This window comes from Triturus cristatus, chromosome 10, assembly GCF_964204655.1.
Source record: "Triturus cristatus chromosome 10, aTriCri1.1, whole genome shotgun sequence".
Classification (NCBI taxonomy): domain Eukaryota; kingdom Metazoa; phylum Chordata; class Amphibia; order Caudata; family Salamandridae; genus Triturus; species Triturus cristatus.
Genome location: NC_140593.1, coordinates 1,094,285,788 through 1,094,309,996, shown reverse-complemented (window position 1 = coordinate 1,094,309,996; position 24,209 = coordinate 1,094,285,788). Strand labels below are relative to the sequence as shown.

The 24,209-nt window shown below is 44.9% G+C and overlaps 1 protein-coding gene across 6 annotated transcripts in view; it reads left to right on the top strand.

Annotated features, from left to right (window-relative positions):
- LOC146796628 (uncharacterized) overlaps window positions 1-24,209 on the top strand; it is a 142,201-nt gene that overhangs the window by 13,828 nt on the left and 104,164 nt on the right. For 3 of the 6 annotated variants that reach the window (XM_085629290.1, XM_085629291.1, XM_085629289.1), the window contains exon 2: window positions 9,464-9,523. The exons of the other annotated variants lie outside the window; for them this stretch is intronic. The gene's annotated coding sequence lies outside the window, so the exon portion shown is untranslated. The remainder of the gene's footprint in view (window positions 1-9,463; window positions 9,524-24,209) is intronic. 6 annotated transcript variants of the gene reach the window in all.

Here is a 24,209-nt window from a genome sequence, read left to right as displayed (position 1 = left end):
GAGGGAAGGCGTAGCCCTGAAGGTTGGACCAGCATTGGAGGAAAGCGTTCACCGCATCCAGCTGAAATATTTCGGAAGTTGGAATGTCAATCTGCTGGAAAATAAGTCCACATCCAGTGGACCCCAAAAATGAAAGAGAACATTGAAAACATTCACATTGAGTTTCCAATCGGCGAGGTCTGAAAGGAATCTTGAGTTCCAATCCGCAGATAGGTTCGACTTTCCGGGTAGGTATTCTGCCTTCAGAGAGATCTTGTGTTCTAAGCAAAACATCCAGAGTTTCTTGGCTAAAGCGGATAGGTCTGCAGATTTGGTACCGCCAAGGCGGTTGATGGTTGATATAAGAGACTGCGGAGATGTTGTCCATCTTCAGAAGAACAGATCTCCCTTGAAGTGAGTGTTTGAAGCTCCTTAGTGCGTATAGGCCTGCTGTAAGTTCTAAGAAATTTATATGACGGGAAGATTCCGCGAGAGACCAAGCGCCACCAGTGTTTTGCTCGAGGAGGCGAGCACCCCAACCGTGGAGACTGGCATCTGATTCCAGAATAAATTCCGGGGCAGAGCCGAAGATTGCTTTTCCATTCTAGGCATCCAAGTTCTCCAGCCACCATTAAAGTTCTGACCTGACTTCCTGATCTAAGGTCACAAAATCTCCGTACCAGAGACCAGATCTGAGAGCCTTCCCTTTTATTCTTTGAAGGGCACGGTAATTCAGAGGACCCGGAAAGATAGCTTGGATAGAGGAGGAAAGTAGGCCTAGAAGTCTGGCTAATTCTCGTAGGGTTAGAGATTCTTGCCTTAGAACATACCTGATCTCTTTTCGAATTTTGGCAATTTTCTTGGTAGGGAGAAGGAGAAGGCAGCTCGAGGAATCTACAGTGAAGCCCAGAAATTCTAGTGACTTGGAGGGAGTTAGAATAGATGTTTCCCTGTTTATAATGAAGCTGAGACTTTCGATAAGCTCCATGGTAGTATTGAGGTCTTTCAAAATTTGAGAGTAGAGCTGAGACATGATGAGGATGTCGTCTAGATAAATGATGAGGCGAATACCCCTCTCTCTCAGAAGAGAGACAATAGTCCTCATGATCTTGGTAAAGCACCAAGGGGCAGAGGAAAGACCGAAAGGAAGAGCTTGGAATTGGAAAAGGCGCTTCTTCCAGATAAATAGGAGAAAGGGTTGGTGTTCTTGGGCCATAGGGATGGTAAAGTAAGTGTCTTTTAAGTCTAGTTTCACCAACCAATCTCCTTTCAAGAGAAGGTCCCTGAGGAGGTGAATGCCTTCCATTTTGAAGTGTCTGTAAACTAGGTACTTGTTTACTTCCCGAAGGTTTATGACTGGTCTCCACCCTTTCTCCTTTTTTTGAACGAGGAAAAGAGTGCTGACAAAGGTTTTTAAGGACCATGGAACTTGTACGATAGCTCCTTTTTGAAGCATTGAAGAGATTTCCTCTTCGACAATCTTCTGATGTTCTTCGGAAAGTGTTAGAGGTTCTGGGAGTTGTGATTGAAAAGGAATGTCTATAAAGTTTATTTTGAAACCCTGAACGGTTTCGAGAACCCATGGGTCTTGAGTTAGAGATTCCCATATGTGGTAAAAGTATTTTATAGTCTGCCCCCTACTTGGGAAGAAGAGGAAAGAAGAGGAGGACTTTCTTTGAAGGTTGGAGATGTTTGGATTTCCACGGGATCTGTAGCCTCTGTTTCGTGGACCTCTGCCTCGTTGCGGATAGAATTTCTGGTTGGATAGGTAGAAGCCTCTAGCAGTACCTCTGAAAGTTGAGAAGGGCCGTTGGTTGCCACGGCCAGAAGAGCGGCCTCTTCTTCCAGCCTGTCCAAAAAGGTTGGTGTTGAATACTCGTTTCATGTTTGCTTGAGTCCTATCGAGGGCAGTAAAGGTTGTGACGTTTTATTGCCTATTGATTTAATCATGTCCTCTCCGAAGAGGAGGCCCTTAGGGTTATTGGAGGGTTCTTTTTCGGCAAAATCACCCAGTATCGGGTTGATCTTGGTGAGGATGGTTCTCCTTCTTTCGATGTTGAGGCTAGAATTGGCATTGCCGAGGAGTAGAACGGCTCTTTGGCTCCAGCCTCGAATGAGGTTGACATTAAGGGGGGTGTTGGAAATGTGTGATTATTCGGCTAGGTCTAGAATCCTTGTGAGTGGGCCGAGGATGTCAAGTAGGCGGTCCTGACAACCTTTAAGAGCTCTCTCTAGACCTTTTCTAGGGCCCTTCCCCAGTTTAAATAGGAATTTGATCAGGTCAGGGTCAAGGTTAGGGGTTTGCGAAACCTTATCTTGGATGGAGGGTCTTGGACACTCAGATTTCAGAGTGTTTCTAGTCGCTCTTTCGAGAGAGTTTCTTAAACACCTTGTAATAAATTTAGAAACATATTCCTGATGGAACCATTTTGAGCTATTGGGTTGGGAGATATTGAGGGGGGAGAACATTTCCTCTCCTAGGGGGTTGAGGATAACGTTTTTTGAGGAAGAAGGGGCGTCGAGATCAACGGGGTTGTTGAATTCGAGGTCTTGGCCATCTAGGTCCAGTACGAATTCATCATAAGGGTTTGTAAAACTTTCTTCCTCCTCCTCAGAGTCAGAGACTGCATCAATCTGAGTAGTATTAGAATTTGTGCCGCGAGGGACACCCATCATATTTGTGCCGCTGGGGACACCCATCATATTTGTGCCGCGAGGGACACCATTATCATTTGAGGCGCAATGGCCTCCCATCAACAGTGAGGCGCTAGGACCTCCCAAATCAATTGAGGTGCTACGACCTCCCATAGTGCAGTCAGAAGGGTGATCACAATTCTTTGATTTTTTTGCTTCTTTTACGGTGAGTACTGACCTCATCGGGGAGATCACCGTGGACAAGGGAGAGAGATCTCTTAGAAGACATCACTTCTTTAAGAGTAGAAAGCATACAGGATCTCATTTCTTTCTGGAGGAAAAGTTTAAATGAGTCATTGTCATGAATGGGAGAGATGGCAGTAGCCTCGTCTGAATCAAATTCTGACATATTGGAAAGGCCGTGTTATGGTTGGCCTTGAAATGATGTGGAAATAAATAATTAATTTGCTTAAAGTGGTTGATCTCTCTCTTTTTTTTTTTTTTTAGGCGGTCAGGGTAAACTTATAATAGTGGCATTAGCCTCTGTAGGCTGAAAGTAGTATCCCCTTTTTTTTTTATTTTTTAAACTAAAGCAGAATGATCTCCGGCAGCAGCTGATGACAGCGAAGTAACTGAAAGCTTCGCTCGAGCTCAGCTGCTACCGGAGAAGCGATTAGAGGAAAGGAAGTAGGGGAGGGGTGGCGTGACGACACCGTTGCTAAGGTGCTTTTCTTTGAGGGGAAGACGCGTTCACGAGGACGGAGCGAGTGCGTCGGAAGAAATTGTAAAATACCTTTAAGTAAAGCTTGGGGATTAAACCTGGGCCAGAAACAATATGCCATAAGAAACAAAACCGGGATGGCGGCGGGAGGCCGATGCCGGTGGATATGAGGGAAGGGAGTTCGTCCTCCCTTCGAGAAAGCGAAGTCGCGAAAAGGTATTTCCTAAGGGAGGGGGTAGGGAGGAGCGGGTAAGGTGACAACAACCTTAATAGGAAGTCGTTGTGAAGGGGTGAGGGGGGTAAAGAAAACCCGGGATCACCCACAAATGCGAGGAAACAAGCTATGAGACAAAAGCGCTAAGAGAAAACAATTGTGATAGAAATGAGCAGTACAATTATGATAGAAATCAAAAGTACAGTACAAAGGCATATCAATCATTACATTTGTCTAAAACTAAGCAAGAAGAGATGTTACTTATCTGCTTGCGAGCCGCATTTAAAAGAGGCAGTCTGTTTGCCCCTCATGCCATTTATAGCTTGTGCTCACTGCATTCTAGAACTGTTTTTTCTTTGTGATGTAGTGCGGCTGCTTGTGATCTGCATTAAAAGATTAATCCATAATGTAGCCTCCTGTCTTGTAATGAAATCTATCCTTCCTCACCTTTCGATATTTTGGATTCGATATTTTGTCCTCGATATTGGTCTACCTCGATATTCCAGCTTTGATATTCAGGGAGCATACGGAAGCAAATATTGCTCACCCAAGATACAATGTTGCTTATAAGAACTTCTATGAACTGTTGATGCATGGAGGGATGTCTCTGTCCACTGAATAATTTTGTTCTTATATGAAGTGCATGTTGAGCTAATTAACCATTGGTAGAAAATGTTGCTCTCCAATAATGTCCTTCCACTGGTGCTTAGTTATCTTGTCACACAGAAGTATTCTTTATAAAAGAGCTCGTCTGACAGTTGTTCTCTTTGACACAGCATTCTCCGTCATGTTCAGCATGGATTTCCTGCCTTACGAAAGGAAACACTACCAATCCCCCTTCTGTGCACTAGGCCTGGTCTCTGGCTTTGTATTTGTAAACAGGAGTGGGGGCGTCACCTTCTCACCATTGTGAGTATCAGCTACTTGAAATCTATTTGTTAAATACATACTCTGTGCAAGTCTGACTAGATACTGGGATCAAAATACTGTGGAATTTATTGTTAAATTAATAAATTGGAAGCTATAAATATCTGATTAATTTTTTGAGACTGAACTGAACGGGAGTAAATTATCAGTCACGAAATTCTAAAACCATACAAAATTTAAGCGTGGAAAATGTATTTATAATTACATGGAAAATGTGACATGGTGCGTCTATTCTTATAGGATATTAGCCAACTTAAGTGTTCTTTTGATTGGTGGTGTTGAAGTCTGCCAAAAGTTCCAATGGAGCCCTCGTCCATTGGTGTACAAAGAGGTCCCTGTGTTCAAAGTTGGCCGACCTCTTGACCATCCTGCCCTTCAAGCAAACATGTTATGTTAAGCTATGTTAACTTACTTTTGTATAGCGCTAAATCACCAACTGGTCTCTAAGCGCTTCAAAAGAGGGAGCCGCCAGGCCCGTAGACTGATGCGTCAATGGCAGCGGAGAGAAGGGATAGTTAAACGGTATTCAAGGCCTCCTTAAAATGTTTTGGCACTTCCTGTGGTACAGACAGCTGACAAAGAGAAGGACTAATTCACAACAAGAAAACCAGAGGAGATTTTGAGACCTGCAGTAGTTGAATTCCCTACTCATACATTTAACTACAACAAAGAACTCCTGGGTTTACAAGTAAGACAAGAAAGGAGAGGAAAGGAGAAAAGAGGTGACCTAGTAGAGATGGAGTATTCCTTTTTCAGGACGGTTTCCCTCACCCACCAATGGTGGCATGCTTCATCATTGGGTAACCTTCTCTCACCATGAAACCTAGTCACGATGTGGGCTGCAACCCCCCTCTCTGAGAGGGGGGAGCTCAGGGATGTTTTGTAAAAAACAGAGGTATACTAATTACCTTCTGAATGAGATAAGTGTGATGAGGGGTGCAGAGCAAGAACTGATCTAATGAGAGCTGTGATGATTAAAACTAGCTACAGGATATACTAGAAAACCTTATTAGTGCGTCCCTGGGTCAGGATTAAAAACAGGAATCATGCAGGAAAACAATATATAACCTGCTTCTGAATCAAGCAATATTTTTAGGTCGACATGTTTCAGCGTAAATTGCTCAGAAAGAGATGTAGCAGCCTTCCTCAGGACCTATGGGTGTTGCTTCTGCTTTATAATGGGCTCAAAAGAAATTAGAAAATTAATTGAAAAAGTCTTTTCAAAACCAGCGGTCATGTGGCAGTCCACATAATGTAGGATTCACTGATGGTTACCTACTCCCATCGGGCATCATGCCTCAATTTAACCCTGACGTGGTGCTCAAGGTACTCTCTATCCTTGTGATTTGTAGAGTACAGCACCTCGCCACATTGGTTATGCCACGTGGTTAAAAAAAAAAGGGAAGGACTATTCATGATGAACAAGAATTCCTGAAGGCGGTTGAGTCTTGGCTGTTCCCCAATTGAAAACTCACTTACTGTTCGCTGAAAGTAATACTCTCCGCTCTGTCTATCTTTCCAAACCCAATAATGACACCAAAGTCTTTCCAGATAGGCTGCTCTACTCACCTAGAGATCGTAAACATACGTCAAAAATAATTCTACCTCTTAGCCATCTTTCCTTCACTCCATGCACATGCGCAATTACCTATCACACCAAAACTATTCCGACACAGATGTCATTGTAAGCCAAGACTCTACCAATGAAGCACAAACAAAATGATGTCTCGTACTTATCCCCATGGCTGGAAATGGAACAAGCATTGGCATAGCCAATAGGTCTCGCCTTTGGGACCTTATAAGTGTTTAGCCAAGCAACAGTTGCATAACTAAATACTTATAAGGTCCCAAAAGCGAGACCTATTGGCTATGCCAAGCGGCCGCGAAAGTTAAAGTGATCGCGATCACGATCAAACATCAAAGATGCCCTGCGGCCGCGAAAGTGAAAGTAATTGCGGTAAAGCATGGCGCGCGCGCCCACGCACATGCACTGTAGCTCTAGGGTGGCCTGGTAGCAATTTTTGGAGCCCTCTCAATAAGTCTCACCAGACCAGCGCATGCGCTGGGTCAGGCGAGACCTAAAAACTAGCATTGTATCCCATAAATTAGGGAGTTAGTAGGAGGAAACAGATAGGATTGTCACAGAAGGTTAGGGAAAGGACCGAAATCTGACAGTCATCTTAAACATTCATTTTTATTTAAACTCTGCTCCTAAAAAACAGTGCAACAGTGGTCAATGTGACAGTAAATATGTTCTGGCATACTTAATTGGCAGCAGGGCCGGCTTTAGGGCTGTTGACGCCCAGTGCAAAAATCCTTTTTTGCACCCCCTCAAAATATGACCGCCTCCTCGGATTTTCTCACTACCATTGGGCAAAAGTCCCCCTCATCTCTCCAATCATAAGTTATTACTAAACAAAGCGCCCCCCCCCTGCGGTCAGTGTCCTGTGCGGCCGCATCAGTCGCACTGCCCTAAAGCTGGCTCTGATTGGCAGTAGACTTTATTAGTAAAATGCTGTGCACTCAAAAGTGATTTTTTGCCTTGTCCAATCTCTGAGCCGCTATTCACAACATGCAATAAAATGTTTGTGTACTCACTGCATGGCCCCCAAACCATGTTTTGCTGTAGTTTATAAATGGTTGCAAAAATTAGGATAAATGGATTATGATTTACACCCAGTGAAAAGAAAGAAAAGTCTCAGTTTGACCTAGGAAAAAAACAATAGAATACTTTTGACAGGGTATAAAAGTTTTGGAAAAACATGGATTTTGTAAGCAGAAAAGAATGTCAGGCTCCTGGCAGCACAGCCGCATACTGGTTGTTTCGTGGGCCTCTCCTGCCTGCATGTTTATCATTCCTTTGAATGACGAACATGATGCAGGTTGATTTCTGGTGTGTTTTTTTTTTTATATAGAGCGAACTTGGCCCAAAGGAGTAAGAGCACTTTATGTGTGCACCAGAGTAGATTACAGAAACTAAGATTTTTATTTTATTTTATAGGCAGGGAGAGAATAAATGATTTGCCCAGAATCAAGGGTGTTGAGCCAACCCTGATATTGGAACATGGGGGCATATTTACAACAGAATGGCAGAGCACAGTGTTATGCCTTAATTGGTAATGCCAGGCTCCGACATTCTGAAAATGCAGGGATGCGCCGTATTTACAATAATACGCTTTCCCTAGCACTGGTGCTAAATTTAGCTGCCTGGCACCAATGCAAGCACCCTTGCACCATGGTGCAAGGGTGCCTGTATTGCATGGAATGATTGCTCATGTGCAGGAAGGTGTCCCTTCCTACACATGAACAATCATTAATGGTGAATTCTAACTTCTATATGTGCAGCACATATAGAAGCTGCAATTCGTCATTATTTAATGATTGTTTATGTGCAGGAAGGCACACCTTCCTGCATAGTAAAAATCACTAGTGGCTATTTGCTGTTTCTATGTGTGCTGCAGAATGCAGCACACACATAAACAGCAAAAACGAGGAGAAATTAATCATTTCTCCTCATTGCCCCAGTTTAAGACCAGGTTTTCCATGGTCTTATTTCTGGAGCTGCCCCATATTTACGCCAGCCTTTAAAATAGGGGGCAGCATCAAAAAGCAATGGGTGTTGGCGGAACGCCCACTGCAACATCCATTGCACGCCCCTTTCACGCTAAGTGCTGCATGAATAGGGGCATTATTTGCAAGGCGGCGTTAAGCCACGTTAAGTGGTTTAATGCCGCCTTGTCAATAAGGCTAAGGGGTTATCGCCACCAGACCGTCAAAACAGTGACCGGGGACCGGTTTTGGGTTCATAACCCTCATCAGTCAGGCTATCTTGAATCCAGTGGCAAAGTGAGCAAGGGACCCACGTCTGGGCATACCCTGCCAACTTAGGGCGAACAAAGCGATACCAAAGGGGATAATGGACAGAGCGTTTGAGCAAATCAAACACTCACCCCCAGTCAACTGATCTGGGTTTAATCCATCAACATTCTTTAGCGCCCTCCACCACCCCAGTTCAGACATGGCCATATGCAAATCATTCTGACCCTGATCATTTTTATGCTGCATCACATGCAACAGGCTTTTGAAGTTCTATTCAGAGTTTCCTACATGAAAAGTATTTGAAAAATAAAAAATGCCGTTTGTAAAGTTTGAGAATATTGAATTCAATGTTCAGTTTCAAGATACCTTTTAAGTATGTGTTTAGTTTTCCTCCAGTATTGTTTAAAAATATTTTGTTTTAATTTACTTAACAGTGGTTTACGAACAAGGATTGGCTAAGCCAAAACATCAATGCTTACCTTATAAAGGTGCAACCTATTGTCTTTGCCAATGCTTATTTTATATTGTTCTTTATTGTTATCTTTATATTTTTTCTTTATCTTTATTATTTTCTTCTTCATGTTTATCTGTATTGGTTTTCATCATATTTTCCATTTGCTATTCCTTAGTCTTCAGGAAAACAAGGAAGTCGTCCTTTATCAACTTCAACATGTTCTCCCTGTTCATTGGCACAAACATGTCTTTTAAAGGAAAGAACATGTTTATCATTGGCGCTGATCTCTAACTCAGACCTACTAAAATATTCAGGCTTTACTCTTCTACTTTTGCAGAAGTTTGATGTTTCCTGTTTCCTTCTCTATAAATGTGCCTGAGTTTACTCATTTGATAAGTCATATCCCAAAGCCTCTATAAATGTACAGTACAGTCCAAATCTGATTTCACCACTGGTATTTAAAGAGATACCTGCACACTGCAAATTTGATTCAGATCACATTAGTTACAAATTTAATGTAATATTACATTTATTTAGCAGGGAGTATAGTTTCCGCAGTATGTCTATCAGAAATACATGCAGCATCTAATGTGCTGATTATGATTATACGTGGCTATGTTTGTGTTTGTCAGTTTTCTAGCTTTGATATTTTTGCATAACATTTTTAACACAATATTTATTTATTTATTTATTTATTTATTTATTTATTTTAAAGGTTTTATATAGCGCTGGCTAGACCCAGGGGTATCGGAGCGCTTTACAGGAGTGTGAGGAGGTACGGTACTCAAAACATTTGATCAAAAACATTGCAATGGAACCAATATAACAAAACAAAAGCAGATAAATACGAATGCTATTTACAAAGGAACTATATTAAGCTCAAGTGGGTATAGAGTAATTAGGCTAAGGTGGATTGGGTGAAAGTGAAAAAGAAAAGATAAAGGAGGGGACAGAGAGAGTAGGAGTTAGGGGAAAAGGAGATCAGTGGGAGGCTGTGCGTAAGGCTAGATGTCATAAGTAACAATGGCGGCAGGGAGGGAGGTTAGGGGGAGGGGAAAGAGTAGCGTGAGGGGGGAGTTAGGAGGGAGAATAGGGAGGGGAGAGAATTGGAGGGCAATAGAGGGGAGCCTGATGGGGGTGCAGAATGGGAGACAGTGTCAGAGGTAGGTATTATGGACCCCAATGTTTGTTGAGGATGTACAATTTGAGGTCTCTTTTTTAAGTTGAAGTAAAATGGGTTACAGCGTAGGTCTTTAGGCAGGGAGTTCCAGATGGAAGGAGCGTTTCCGGAGAAGGAGCGAGCTTGTGTGCATTTCTTCTTTAACAGAGGAGAGATAAGAATGATGGCGTGGATGCTCCTCATCGGTCGGGGGCAGCCTGCTTTGTGGAGTTTGTCAGAGAGGTAACTTGGGGTGTTTTGGTGAAGGGCTTTGTGTGTGATACATGTAAATGTAAATTGATACTTGTATAGCGCACTACTCACCCGCAAGGGTCTCAAGGCGCTTGTACGAATACCGCTGTGGAACCCATCCTGGCTTTCCCTGTGAGGCGTCCACTCCTGGGCACCCCCAAGGTGGAGGCCAGGCATCCTTAGCGTTGTGGGGGCCGTTGTGGAGATTAAGCAAGCTATTGCCCAGAGTTGCAGAGTGGGTCTCAATGATTGGAATGGCACCGAGGCGAGAATTATCAGGTCCGTGGAATTTTTGAGCCCAAGACGCGCCGAGGCAGGGAATTGAACCCTGGTCACGGGCTAGACCTCTGCATCAGGGTCTGCCGCTCTAATCATTGAGCCACACTTCTCCACTCATACATGCAATCTTATAGGTAGATCTGCCTTCAATGGGTAGCCATTTAAGGGTTTTAAGGGCAGGGGAGATGTGGTCGAAACGTTTGTAGTCAGAGATCAGTCTAGCAGCTAGGTTGAGCACAGATTTGAGTGGTGCAAGGTGGACTTTAGGTATTCCAGCGAGGATAGTGTTACCATAGTCAATTCTCGACAAGACCAGCGATTGGACAACACGTTTGGAGTCATCAGCCGGGATGAAGGGTTTAATTTTCTTGAGATGATGGAGAGTGAAGAGTGCTCCTTTGGTTGAGGTTTTTATGTGGGAGGTAAGGGCAAGGCTATTATCAATGGTGATGCCTAGAGATTTAACTGAGTTGGAAGTGGTGAAAGAGCAGTTGAGAGCATTAAGGTCGGATATCCAGACCTGAATGAAGAGTGGGTTGTTTTTAGGGGAGAAGAGAATGATTTTGCTTTTTTTAGGGTTGGGTTTCAGATGATTGTGGTGGAACCATGATTGGATCTTGGACAAGGTGTCATTGAGGTGTAGGACATCAGAGTGGGATTTAATCTTATAGTAAAGTTGAGTGTCGTCGGCATAGAGGTGGTAATTGATTCCTGCTTGTTTGAGAATGAGGGTGAGGGGTTCCATGAAGAGGTTGAAGAGAGCGGGAGAGAGAATGGATCCCTGGGGCACACCGAGGGAGATTGGAGTGGGGTTGGAAAGGCAGTTCTCTATTTTGATTTGTTGTGTTGTGTTGGAGAAAGGAGGTGAACCAATTGAGGACCTGGCCATTGAGGCCAAAGCACACTTTAAGAGTGTTAAGTAAGGCAGTGTTGTTAACTGTGTCAAAAGCACCGGATAGGTCGAGGAGAATGAGTAGGCAAGACTCGCTATTGTCGAGTGAGTGATGTATGTCGTCAACAATATTGAGCATGGCAGATTCTGTACTGCATCATTTTCTGAAGCCAGAGTCAAAGAGGTCGAAAGTGTTGATGTGATTATTCAGTTGGAGCAGGGCGCATTTTTCAAGGGCTTTGGAGAGAAGAGGGAGGTTAGAGATAGGTCAGAGGTTATTTGGGTCATTGGGATCTGCATTGGGATTTTTGGGGATGGGTGTGATTTGACCCAGTTGGAGGGATGAGGAAACACACCCCGTGGCCAGGGAGGAGTTTATAATGGTGGTCCAGTATGGGGCAATGATATGTTTTAGGTCTTGGACAAGGTTAGAGGGCAGTGGGTCTTTGGTGTGAGAGGATGGTTTTAGCTTAGTGATGTTATAGACTTCGTGTTAGGTGACAGGGTGAAAATTATGCCAGGGGGCATTGTTTTTTGCTGCTGGTGTAGAAAAGGGTTGGATTCAGGTGGGAAGGTAACAGATGAGAGATCGGAAGGGACCGGGGGGGCGGGATTTGTTGGGGATGGGGATTCAGGAGAACTGTCATAAGAAAATAGTGGGTTGGGAGAGAGGGGATTTAAGAGGAAGGATTGATCTATTTTGGTGATTTTGTCAGAGAAGAATTTAGCAATTTCTTTGCATTTCTCATTTGAGGCCATCAGCTTTTGGGGGGCAGGGGATGTTTGGCTTTTGATGATGCTGAATAATTCTCTAGGTATATTTTTGGCTTTATCAAGTTGTGTGCGGAAGAAGGAGGTCTTTTCTTTGAGGATGTGTTTTTTGTAGTTGGACCTAGCAGATCGGAGGAGGGCTAGATGGGAGGGGGACAGGTGTTGCCTCCAGGTTCTTTCAGACTGTCTAAGAGGACGTCTTTCGTTGTTGAGATCAGAGTTGAACCAGGATTTTGAAGGTATGTTTGTTTGGGTTTTTAGTTTGGGAGGGGCCACTTGGTCTAAGACCTCTGTGATTGATTTATTATAGTGTTCGGTGAGGGCATTAGCATTTTGGGAGAGGGGAGTGAGCAGGAATTGGGTCTTGAGTTTCGTTTCTAGTTCGTCGGGGGGATAAGATGAAGGTTTCTGGTCAATTTCTTGTGTTTGATGCTTGGGCGAGGGGGGGGGGCGTTGTGGTGATCGTGAAGAGGATGAGGTGATGGTCGGACCAGTCGATGGGGATGATGTTGGAAAGGGAGGCCAAATCATTATTAGTGATGATGGCAGCAAGAGTAGCCTCCTTGGTGTGAGTTGGAGAGTGACAAATTTGTTTAAGGTCACTAATCTCCAGAAGATTTGTGAGGAGTGTAACGGCAGGGTCTTTGATATCATTCCAGTGGAGGTTGAAGTCTCCGAGGAATAGATTTTTAGAGTTGGAAAGTGAGAATTGGGTGAGGAGGTCGGAGAGTTCCTCTGCGAAGGGAAGGGATTGTGTAGGCGGATAGGAGGGGCGTCCTGGATTTTGAGTTCTGCTCGGAGGTATTCAAAGGTGGTAGGGTCAGAGTACTTAACAAGCGAGAGTTGAAGTTCATTTTTAAAGATAATGGCTAGACCACCTCCAGTTCTATCTAGTCTATCTTTTCTGAGTATGGAGTATCCGGGGGGAGAGAATGTCAAGGATAGATGTAGAATGGACATTGAGCCAAGTTTCCGTAAGGAAGGCAATATCAATGTCTTCACTGAGGATTGTTTCAGCTATTTCAGTCGCATGCCGGACAGTTGAGCGGCAGTTAACCAGCATGCATGTGAGGGGTTTCGGGTTGTTTATGGGGGGAGGGCATGATTGGATAGCAGTAAGTTGTGTTGGGATTCTAGGGGAGACGGGGGAGGAAGGGATTCTGCTCGTCCCCAGGATCACGGGAATGGTAAAGTGGGGAGTGGGAGGGTCAATTGGATAGTTAGGGAGGTGGAGGTTGGGAGGGTTAATTGGATAATTAGGGAGGTAAGAATTACAAAGGTCGAGGAGGTCTGAAGGGGAGAGATGGCTCAAGGCACGGGGGCCTGTGGGAACAGTTGCAGTGGGGGAAGGTTCTCCACTGTTGAAGGTTGGAGGTGTTTAGTGAGTCAGGGCTTGGGGAGATTATGCGGTTTAGGAGGATTTCAGAGGAGAGGGAGTTAAAATCTTTCCTGAGTTGAGAGAGTTCGGACGACAGGGTAAGGAGATAACTTTCGATGTTAGAGAGAGTCTGTGTTAAAGAAGTGAAAGGGACGGAGGGAGGGAAGGTGGTAGGGAGAAGAGTAGGATCCAAGTTGTCCGGGGAGAGCAGTTTGTGGAGTGTGTGGGTTGGGGGGTCGGGCAGGGGTGAAGAGGCGTTCTCAGGTTGGTGGACGAAGGGAGGTCCGTGTAGTCAGAGAGGGAGTGCGTAGAATCATAATCGGTGTACTGAGATGGTAAGGGGTCTTGAGGGGAGGGAGGGGAGATAACGTCCTGGATAAGGGGGGGCAAGGCAGTTTGGAGAAGGTGAAATTGATATGGACCGTTGAATAATAGGAATATCGGGAGGAGGGTGCTGGAAGGAGGAAGTGAGGTAGGGGGTGTGCCTAGTGGTGGGTGGAGGGATGTTATTAGAGAGTGAAAGGGTTTGGGGGACTGGGCATGCTGCTGAGGTGTCCGGATGAGGGAGTGTTGCTAGCGAGGGGGGTAGTTGGAGGATTGGGATTGAGAGGCATCATACGCAGTAGAAGGGCCAGTAGGGTGAGGGGTTGGGGACAAGGAAGGGGAGGGTGAGAGGGCGTCAATCTGTTGGGAGGGTGAAGTGTTAGGAGGTGGGATGGATAGTAGGTCGGATAAGGTGCTGAAATGTTGTTCCAAGATGGTGAGGTGATTTTCTGAAGCTTAGATGAGGATGTTACTGGATTTGAAAATGGAGATGTCTATTTCGCCGGAGAAAGCAGGGGAAGGGGAGGTGGAAAATTTAAAACCATATGGGATTTTACATGATTTAGTGATGGGGAGGTGGTGGAGAAAAATGCTTTTCCATTTGGAGGGACGTTTGGAGTAAAATATGTAGTTGGTTTTTATTATGGAGGAGAGGCTAAGGTAGATATCGACAAATAGAGTTTCATGGTTTCAATATTCTGACATGTCACCGATAATAGGCATTGATTTACATGATAAAAAGGTTTAACTGCACACACTCGTCTGTGAGCTTTAGCAGCTACTCTATTATTGCTTCATGTCTTATGGCTGAAGGTTTATTTGCCATATACCCATTTTGCGCCTCACCGTACAACTCTACCAATGTGCATGTTCTTTGTGCAGCTGTGTGTATGTGCTGATGTGATAGTGTTCTTTACACTGGCATCTGAATTGGTCTTCTCACAGTCCCAAAGTCCATCCTGATGTATTTCTCCTACTCTCTCCCAGTGAAAATTACTAAGTGCAGACACGCTCAGAAGGATCCCATGAATTGGATATGTGCTGTGCACTTCAGCACACTTGCTATGTTTTGAGAAATTCAAATATTTTGCCTTGTTAATGCCTGTTTCAGAAGCGTTTGTTTGTGAGGCAAAGCCAGGTCCGGCTGTCATAGGGCCTGATTCAGAGTTCGGTAGACAGGTTACTCTGTCACACGTTATTTCCAAAGGCACAGTAATACAGTGGACAAGATATGGAGTAACCCGTCCACCAAACTCTAAATCAGGTCTTCGGTAGATTGGGCCTTGCATTAAAACCTATGAGTATTCATGCTGATCTGCACCTTTTCAGAAGGCCTGGGCGGAGTTTGAAGAAATCTGCTCCACAGAACTCTGCAAAGTGCAGAAGTGTGTGGTAAGTCGTTCTGCTCGCACTGATTTTCAGTGCCGGAAGTTTGTCCCAGACTGTAAAATCAGGGCGCTGTTTCTTTCTGCTGCTCGAGTAGATATTCTACTCGAACGGCAGCTTCCTCAACGCGAGCGGCAGATTTCTCAACACGAGTGGTCGTGACCTGCTGCGACTTCCCACATTGAGAAATCTCGCCAGGAGGAGGTATAGCACACGATTTTTCTTGCGCGCGGTCGGCAAATTAACGTTGGCGAGCCGCATGAGAGAAAAAACTCAGCATTGGTCACTTCACATAGAGTTTTGAGGAACTTCATGCTGAGTAGGCAAAACTCTGCAAAGTCCGCAGGAGGAGTGGATATCTTCGCACACCCCTACTTTTCACCACAAAATGTCTTTTAAGCTGGAAAGATAGTTTCCTCACTTAGCATCATATTGGAATGTTGCAAAGTCTTAGTAAATTTGGGCCATAGTCTTTTGGTGCTGAAGACAAGACGGTCCAGGAAGATGAACAAATGGAAGAGTTGTTCACAGCATGAAGAGCTAGGTATTACAGAAGTCAATATGTGGTTAGGTGTTCCAAATTCTCTAGGGGAAAGAGTTCCACAGACAATCAGCCAAAACTGTAAAGGCCTGGTTTGAAAGTGTAGGCGTCTGAAGGGGGATCAATGCAATAATTTCTGTGTGAGTTTAAGTACACTGTCTGAACACTGTGGCAATGCTTGGCAAATCTCGAAGGAAAATACAGCGTCTTGCCTCTTGTGCATACAGGAGATGGTTGGAGTGGGTACCACATAGAGCAGGGGACTCCAACCTTTTCTATTATAAGAGCTACTTGTGTTCACTGGAAATTATCCCGAACTACTAATATTATGAGTATTGCAACAGTCATCACATCAGACAGCGTTTTACTAGTGGCCACCATGTGCAAGATTATTGGCAGTGATCACCTCAGTGCATCCGGCAAAGCTGTCAGCAGTGATGTTAAGAAAAACTTGATCTGTTCGAAATGCCTCTAGGTGGGTAATATACATCAGCCACAGCTGCAATGCCCCTGGCACCAAGTAATAATGTCAGTAACAGGTCTCCACAGCACCGCATCATTTTGAAATATATTTTGGAAATTAAGCAATTTTTCTCCAAAAATCAGATATGAGGCCGTAAATTACACACATTTTCATCTTGATTACATGTTTTTAATTTTTGGTGTACATAAATTACTTAAATCAAGCAAAACCTTCTAATTTTGCAGACTTGGCAGCACACAGGAAAGCTATCTACAGGTAGCTGGAGAGCGACCAGTAGCTCACGATCTACTTGTTGGAGCAGGCTGACATAGAGGCACCAAACATGTTATTCATCCCACTGTTGCAAGGCTTGTTTACTGTACATGAGCTGTACACATGCCACTTTAGGTCTGCAGCTGAAGCCTGTAGAATGTGTTTGGTGTATTTTAAGTGTAAATGTGGTGCATGGCCACAGGGCACTCAGTGTATGTTGTATGCACATTTGCCACACATATTCAGGACATTATGGGTTGTGGTCGCTGCATTTAAAGGGACGCACATGCACCAAGCTTGGGCAACAGCTACAAACCAGTGGTTAGTGTTTCTTCAACTAACTGGCGCACGTGGCGCTGCACTACATGCAAACAACATGTTCCGCATCCCAAACTCTTTGGCTGTGTTTGCTGACTCTGTGTGCTACACACCTACACCAAACACACTCCACAGCAGATGCATACCATATGTGATTTAATCTTTTCAGTCCAGTGTGATGTCATAATAAGAAATACTTGAATTGCCCTATTTTGGTGCTTTTAACGTTTTGCACTATAACCTTAAAATTAATCTATCAAGCAATTTTTGTTTTGTTTTCAGTTAACATAGACTGGCCCTCCAACTAAACAAATAGCCTTAATATCCTCTCAAATTAATTTTTTCTGCGACAATTTCTTCGTCTATAACGCGCTTACAATATATCAGTGGTAGTGAGTGCGGCGTGAGTAGGTTGGTTGGTGCGTAAACCCGCATGAACACCCTCATTCACACTACCACTCAGTCACACACACACACACACACAGGTACCCAAAGAGCATTCACAATCACTGCTCTTGCTCCACCACCCCCCTCCTCCCGACCTACCGCATGGCGATGGCATTGAGTTATTACCTGCAGTTATGGTTTTCTACCAGTTCATGCCCTGCACTGGTGGAAGGCCAAGGAGTGCTGCAGGTTTGAGTGACAAGGAGAGGAAATTGCAGGTCAAACTGAAGACCTGCTGCAAGCTCTCTGCTTCCTGGGCGCTGAGGAGGCTGAGCACCACAACAAGGGGGCAGTGGCGTAACGCAAAATGATGCCCCTCCTACAGAATGGGATTAATGGGGGCCCCCTGAATGGTTGGGCCCCCCTACCCTGCAGGGGCCTGCTCGGTAAAGCAGAGTGGCTTTCCCAAGCGTTTAACTATTTCTTATTCCATGCCATTGCACGCACTCTGCAAGGCATACAATAGGATGACTTGGAGGGTGAGGGGGCCTCCTCCAAAATAATAAACCCTAGGGGCCCCACCGCACCGCGGGGGCTGCGCGAACCTTTGTTACGCCCTTGGAAGGGGGGGGGGGGAGTAATGGAGGCCTTGGAGATCCGAAGGCAGGGTACTTGGATGGAGACTGATACCAGGAGCAGGGATGTGCTGGCAGCAATCAGCATAGCTGACAAGTTTTGTCACTGCGTATGTGTGACATTTCCATGGTTTCAGTGTACTCATGAGTGACATTCTACTGCCAAATAAGTGACACTTCCTCAAGTGTAAAACCATGCACTCGAGAAGCAGGTTGCTAAGTTGAAAAGAAATTGGAGTGTTAAAAAAGAATTTCGTATTGATCGTCTCATCAGCCCTTATGCAAATATTTATCAAAAGTCATACTCATATGGTTGTATAAATTATAATGCTGCCGTAAATATGAAAATTGCATTACTTGTATAATGCAAAACCACAATTTGATTTTTCTCTAAGCTCACCCATGACAACATCGCTAACTGATTCATTCAGGTCCAACAACATAAGATAAGTGCCCTCATATTGCCTTCTTATTAGGGTTCCTGGTTTTATGGTATTTATTTATGATTTGGCCATTTTCGTCTGTATTTATCTGTATTTATTTTTGGGCCATTTTATCTGTATTTATCCATATTTATTGTGTTTTGCGTATAAATGAAGTTGTAAAACTGTACATTTCCATATCTATTTAACTGATAGGCGCGCAATCATACTTTGATGTCTGTCGTGTTTTAGCTATTTAAACTGCCAAATATTACAAAACATTACATCCACTGGTAAATACTAGCATTATACTATAAATGTATGTTGACATATGCTGTTATTTAAAGAAATGTCATCCTGTTTTTTAATTTCCCATGCTGTCCATCTGCTCAGCTGCTTGCCTATAATTCATGAAAGACAGCACGGAGAGTCACTTGAAAGAAACACAATTTTCTGTATTTATCCACTTTTAAAAATAAATGCAGACAGAAAACACATAGTTTTCTGTCTGTATTTATCTGTAAAAATCCGTAAAAATGGAAAACAGGGAGCCTTACTTTTTATCTATGCCTTACTTTCACAAAGCAGTTGTTACGGGGTATGGTTTTTCCTATAAAAAATGCTGTGGGTGGGGTGTTTAAAATTAATCGGCCTCTGTGCTTGACTGACCAGGGCTAAGGCGTTAGATCCCAATCTGTACAGCCTGAGCCCCACTCGCTGTCTGCCTGCTTCTCCAGTCTCAGGAGCAGCCAGGGACTGTCTTCCTCTCAGGCCCCGTCTCGGTTGCCGACGGGGGCTCTGGACTGGCCTCCCTTGGGTCGGATGCCAGGTCCGGACTGGCCGTAGCAGGCAACGGGCGGGTGGCAGCCGGTTTTGACCCTCTGGGGGGGCCGTTTTTGTTACCGGGGGCCTGCAATATCGGCCCCCTGTAACAAAATTGGTGAAACCGGCTCAAGCAAACAGCTCGGCTGCACACCCCCTCCACCCCGAGGGGACCCGGCCGAGCAGTTTGCCAGGGCTGGTTTCGGTGCCCAGTCCGGCCCTGGCCAGGTCACGGGTACACTCAGCAGCAGGAAAACACTTACTCGCAGCTCTCTGTTCTCTGGACACAGGCTGCACCTAGTGGCATAACAAAACTTAAGGGGGCTGCTCCCCTGCAACGTACATGCAGAGGGCCCCCCATGCTTCGAATCCATTTCAGAGCTCTCAGGCCAGGGACATGCCTGTCCCGGAGGGGGCCCCCCAGAACACGCCTCCCCGAAGGGGACCGGAATATGAACAGCACTGGATGATCGCGCAGTTGAAATAAAGTTATAGTTGCAATTTTGTTTGTAAACTACGTCCAGGCCCAGGCTTAGATCTCCTTAGCAACGCATCTTTCATTTACACCCCCCACCGGCTCAAACTGCACAGGCTGCTGTGAATTGACCCACCACCCCCGAGACTTAGTCGTATACAGTGCCTCATTGCACATAGGAGCTAGCTTGCTGATGCTGTATGACCCAGCATTTTTAGTGCGGTCATACGGACACCACATAAGACCTAGCTTGCTTATAATGTGTGAGGCAGTATTTTCAGTGCGTTGATGCAGACACCAGCACTAAAATGTGTTAATCTAACAGGTAATGCGTGGTATTTGGCATGGCTGAATCATGGGTGTAATGTAGGCCCCTGCTGCCCCTGGGACGCAGGGTGGGCCCCCATTAAACCCAAAGTCAATGGATATCTGTGTGATGTGGGTGACTCAGGTTCCTCCTCACATTCTGGAGATGGCCCCATCATTTTATGTTTCACCACTTGCAGCCAGTGGCAGCTTCTCCGCTAAGGCGGGGGAGCGTCGCCTCACTGCTATTTCCGCAGTGCAAAAAGAAAATAATAATAACATGACGTTATCATCATTTTCTTTTTCTATGCGGGAGTCGTGGCAGGGCTGGCTCAGTGACGCCAGAGCAGGGGAGGAGTGGTTTGCACTCCTCTAAGTGCACATGACAGTTTAGCCGGCCCTCTAGGCCGGTCAAACCGCCATGCACACTTGGCATGTTCTCCAGTGGGCTGTGTTGCACAGCCCCAGGGAGAACATGCCCAGCCTATCCATGCACTGCCTGAGCGTCCAAACAGGATGCTCATACCAATCACGACGCTGCTCATGCAGCGTTTTGATTGGCTGGGAGAGTCCGGAAGACTGCGTCCATCCAGCAGATGGAGGAGAGGCGTGCAGCGGCACAGAGGACAAGGTAAGTTCATTAAAAAATGTATTTTAATCCCCCGCCCTACCACCCCCGTTCCGACCGAGCCGCTACTGCTGGCACCAATGGCTGTCTCGTGGTCTGTGGCTCTGCCAGGCCCCTCCCCCTCCTGTCATTGACCAGCTGAAGGATCAGCCAATGAGAAGAAGAGACAAGGATCTGCAAGCTTGCCTAATCACACTCCAAGCCTTCCAGCACACCACTGGCTCACACTAAGCCATGGAAAAAGTGCTTCTTTTAGCAGCTCTTGCTGTCCCATATCTCTGACCTTTAGATGCACACTGCATGTAAGATTCAGCTGAAACTTAAGTCACTTAGTACCCGGTGTGAAATGTGGACAGTTTTCCTGCTCTTCTAATGCCAGGGCGTGGCATTAGAACGGCGACAGACCAGCATGTACGTCCTTCCTGCTGCCTCCTCCATGTGTGGTTGTTGCACTGCATTCTGTGCTCTATTTGAGAGGCCACCACAGCAATAGATCTATTAGCTTGGTATGTAAAATCAAACACTTCATATCTTTAATGCACTTTGAAATATGTGGAAGGTTATAATCATCCTATAAATGCATGAAAATAATGTTCTTATGGAGCAGGAGGGCCTGCGGGATACCTAGACAGGTTTGGCGACATATACAAAGGAAACCCAGACACCATGTACAGTGGAGGCTGGTGAGCTTTGAAACAGGTGGGGTTCAGATACCAACCTCAAAGAGGATTGAGCGAGTGAGGCAGGCGAGCGCGACTCCCTCTCTGGGGTTTTAAAGGCATTCATGCTCCAGAGAACATTTTGAAAACAGGGCTAAATACTACAGTTTACAGCAAAAATGTCACAAAAACTGGATGAAAATTCAGGGGTTCCTTATGAATTGTACAGTAGCTTGTGATGTGCCAGGCAAGCCTTACCCTTCCCAGTGGTGTTGGGGGTTCACCCTCCTCGAAACACTTTGAAAAAGGTGGAAGATAGTTTTTGTAGCATAGTTTCCTTAAAAAAGTACCAAGAAGTAGCGGGCATAATCCAGTCTAACCATAGTGCACCATTTCCTTGTACCACATTCTCCTCTTGTAAACACTGCAATTCCGAGTCCTCCTTTCTCCATCCAGTAATCCTCACATTCCCATCTGTCCCATTTTTCCTTCTAATCACCTCGCTTTCCTGCCTGCAACATTCTGACACAGTAATTACCTCTGGTGTATACTGTTCTCTAGTGTGCAACATTCTGGTCTCTAAGCACTTTTCTGGTGGGTACACCATTACAACCCCATGAGTACCCTGCTATTGTTTCTCCCCTCCGCCTAGTGGACAAAACAGGGGCAAGTGCCATTTGCACCTGGGTCCCACTATGCACAGTACTGCTTAAACGGTTGAAAAATATTTTTGCACCTATTTCTGGCATACCTGGGTGTAACTTACCCTGACCAAAGAGGATGCTGAACATGACCCAAGTCTGGACTCAAAGCATAGGGTCTAAATGAGCCTGTGGAATCTGAAATTTCAGCTCACATGAGAATGTGGGTTGGTGTAGGGAATAGAACATTTAAACTGAATTGCAGTGGTCAGCAGGTCACAAGTTTCAATCCAGACAAAACCATCTGAGCAGTAGGATGCAGAAATGTGGAAAAATAGAGACAAATGCAGTACAAGATAGCCAGGTCATCCTGAAATCCATAGATATGTTCATTGCACTGGTTGCATGTGCAGCAAGTTAAAGGAAAGGAGTGACTTAATGGCCTGGATGATGTATGCTGGTGTTGCCTAATCTTTGTCCCCTGGTAGCAAATCTGGAGTTGAAGAAGATGCAAGCAGACCTCGGGTGAGGATGGGAAACTCGGCTTGCCATGTCGGGGAATGATCGCTGTCAAGTTGATCTCAAGGAAGAAGGCATCACCATCCTTGCTACACCATTGAAAAATTGTGGCAGAATTGAGCAAGGGGTGGACAGAGTTATTGAAGCTAGGGTTGGCCCAACCCAGTCATGTGACCACTAGAAGGTAAGACTAAACCTTACCCCGCCTGTGTCGGCTCCCAGGCAAGGATGGCTTATAAGACTTAAGGCCTGCTACACACTTGGGTGTGTCGTGTAGTTCCTAGGAGTCCCCAGGACCTGCGCGTTCTGGATGACCTAAACGGAGGGATTGGTGTACAAACAGACTCCAGACACCCCCACAGGATATGTAAGCCTGACTCCAAACACACCCACAGGATATGTAAGCCGTTAGACCAGCTAGCTCTACAGTGCTACTACCATCCCCCTGTAATCTAGAGTAGTGTAAAAAGTTTCTGGCAACCACTGAACATGACAGCCCTGATTTCTCAGGGATCGTGGAAAACAGTACAGTTTTCTTCGTTCAGTCACTCGTGCTTGCTTATTTTCAGAAAAACACATAGAATGACAATTGAAAATGTGTCAAGGAAATGTATTGTTGTATGATATGATCACTTTTATGGCATCAAGTTGTCGAATAAAGCATTCTTGACTGACAATTGGAATGTTTGCAATAAGTATTTATTTGTCAAGCGTCAATCTAGTGTCAAAACATATTTGCTGCAACAATCGGGAGACAAAAGCTTACGAAAGAAATTGCAAGTACCAATATAGTAAAAAGTAGATACATTTCTACCATAGTGCTAATAAGATGAACAGAAACAGTTCAGATAAAAACAGTAGCTCTTGCATATTCCTACAATGCACGCCCTAAGTAATTTGCCTAAATGTACCTAGCCTAACCTGGATGTGTAGGTGTATATGCGTATTGCTATGTGTATCTGTAGCCAAGAAACCCTTAGGGATGAATCAGCCCCCTCACCTGATGGTTTGGAATGAAGGACACCGTCTCTTCTCGGAGGATGATACCCCGCAAGGGATGTTAAACCACTGCGTGTCGAAGATTCGGCATGCAGGACCCCCGTTTCAGCTTGTTAGGAATTCTCCTCTAATTTGTATGGGGGAGTGAGGGTCTTTTATACTAAAGTGGTCACTCCAGGGTTTTTTCTAGAATCAATATGTTTTTAAACAACAGTGGATGTTTTGAAAACAATTCTAAATGAATTGAAAACAATCACCTATGCTTTTCTAAACAAGTGTAATCATGCACAGCTGGCTGTTGGGCAAGGATGAAAAAAAAGTTTTGACCCTTATACAGAATAAATCTGCTGTGCCTGGGGACATGTTTATGTATGTCAGGTACAGGATAGTCGTGTGGATGGGATGATGTATGTAAAATGGGGTATACGTCGATGAGACTGTCCTAAAAGACATGACAGGTGGAAGAGAACAAGCACCAGTAAGGGCAGATAAGTGCAAAATAAGTTATCTATCTATTCTGCAGTTTCACTATCAAGTCCACTGGCTACAGGTATGTGCAAATCTCTGATTGTCCAGGTGTTGACCTGGAGGGGGGGCACTGACCTCAGGTGGGGTGCTGTGTTTAGCAATAACATATGATGTAAAAGCACCTGCTGCAGAGTTCCTTATGTGGCCAGCTTTCAGGTAGCAATTAAAATTAAAAGCCAGGTCTTCAGCTTCTTGTTGAATGGAAGAAGAGAGGAGGAGGCTCTGATGTGAACTGCTATGTTATGTTATGCATGGGTGTATTGCTTGTGTCCTTCCATTGCTCACAATTCAGGCACCGACTTTTTATTTATGTTTAAACACTCCACTAGAGTGCATGTGTTTTCCTGCTGTCTTGCTTATGTACTTCTCTCTTCTGCTGCACTCATGTTGCTCTTTCTTTTCCC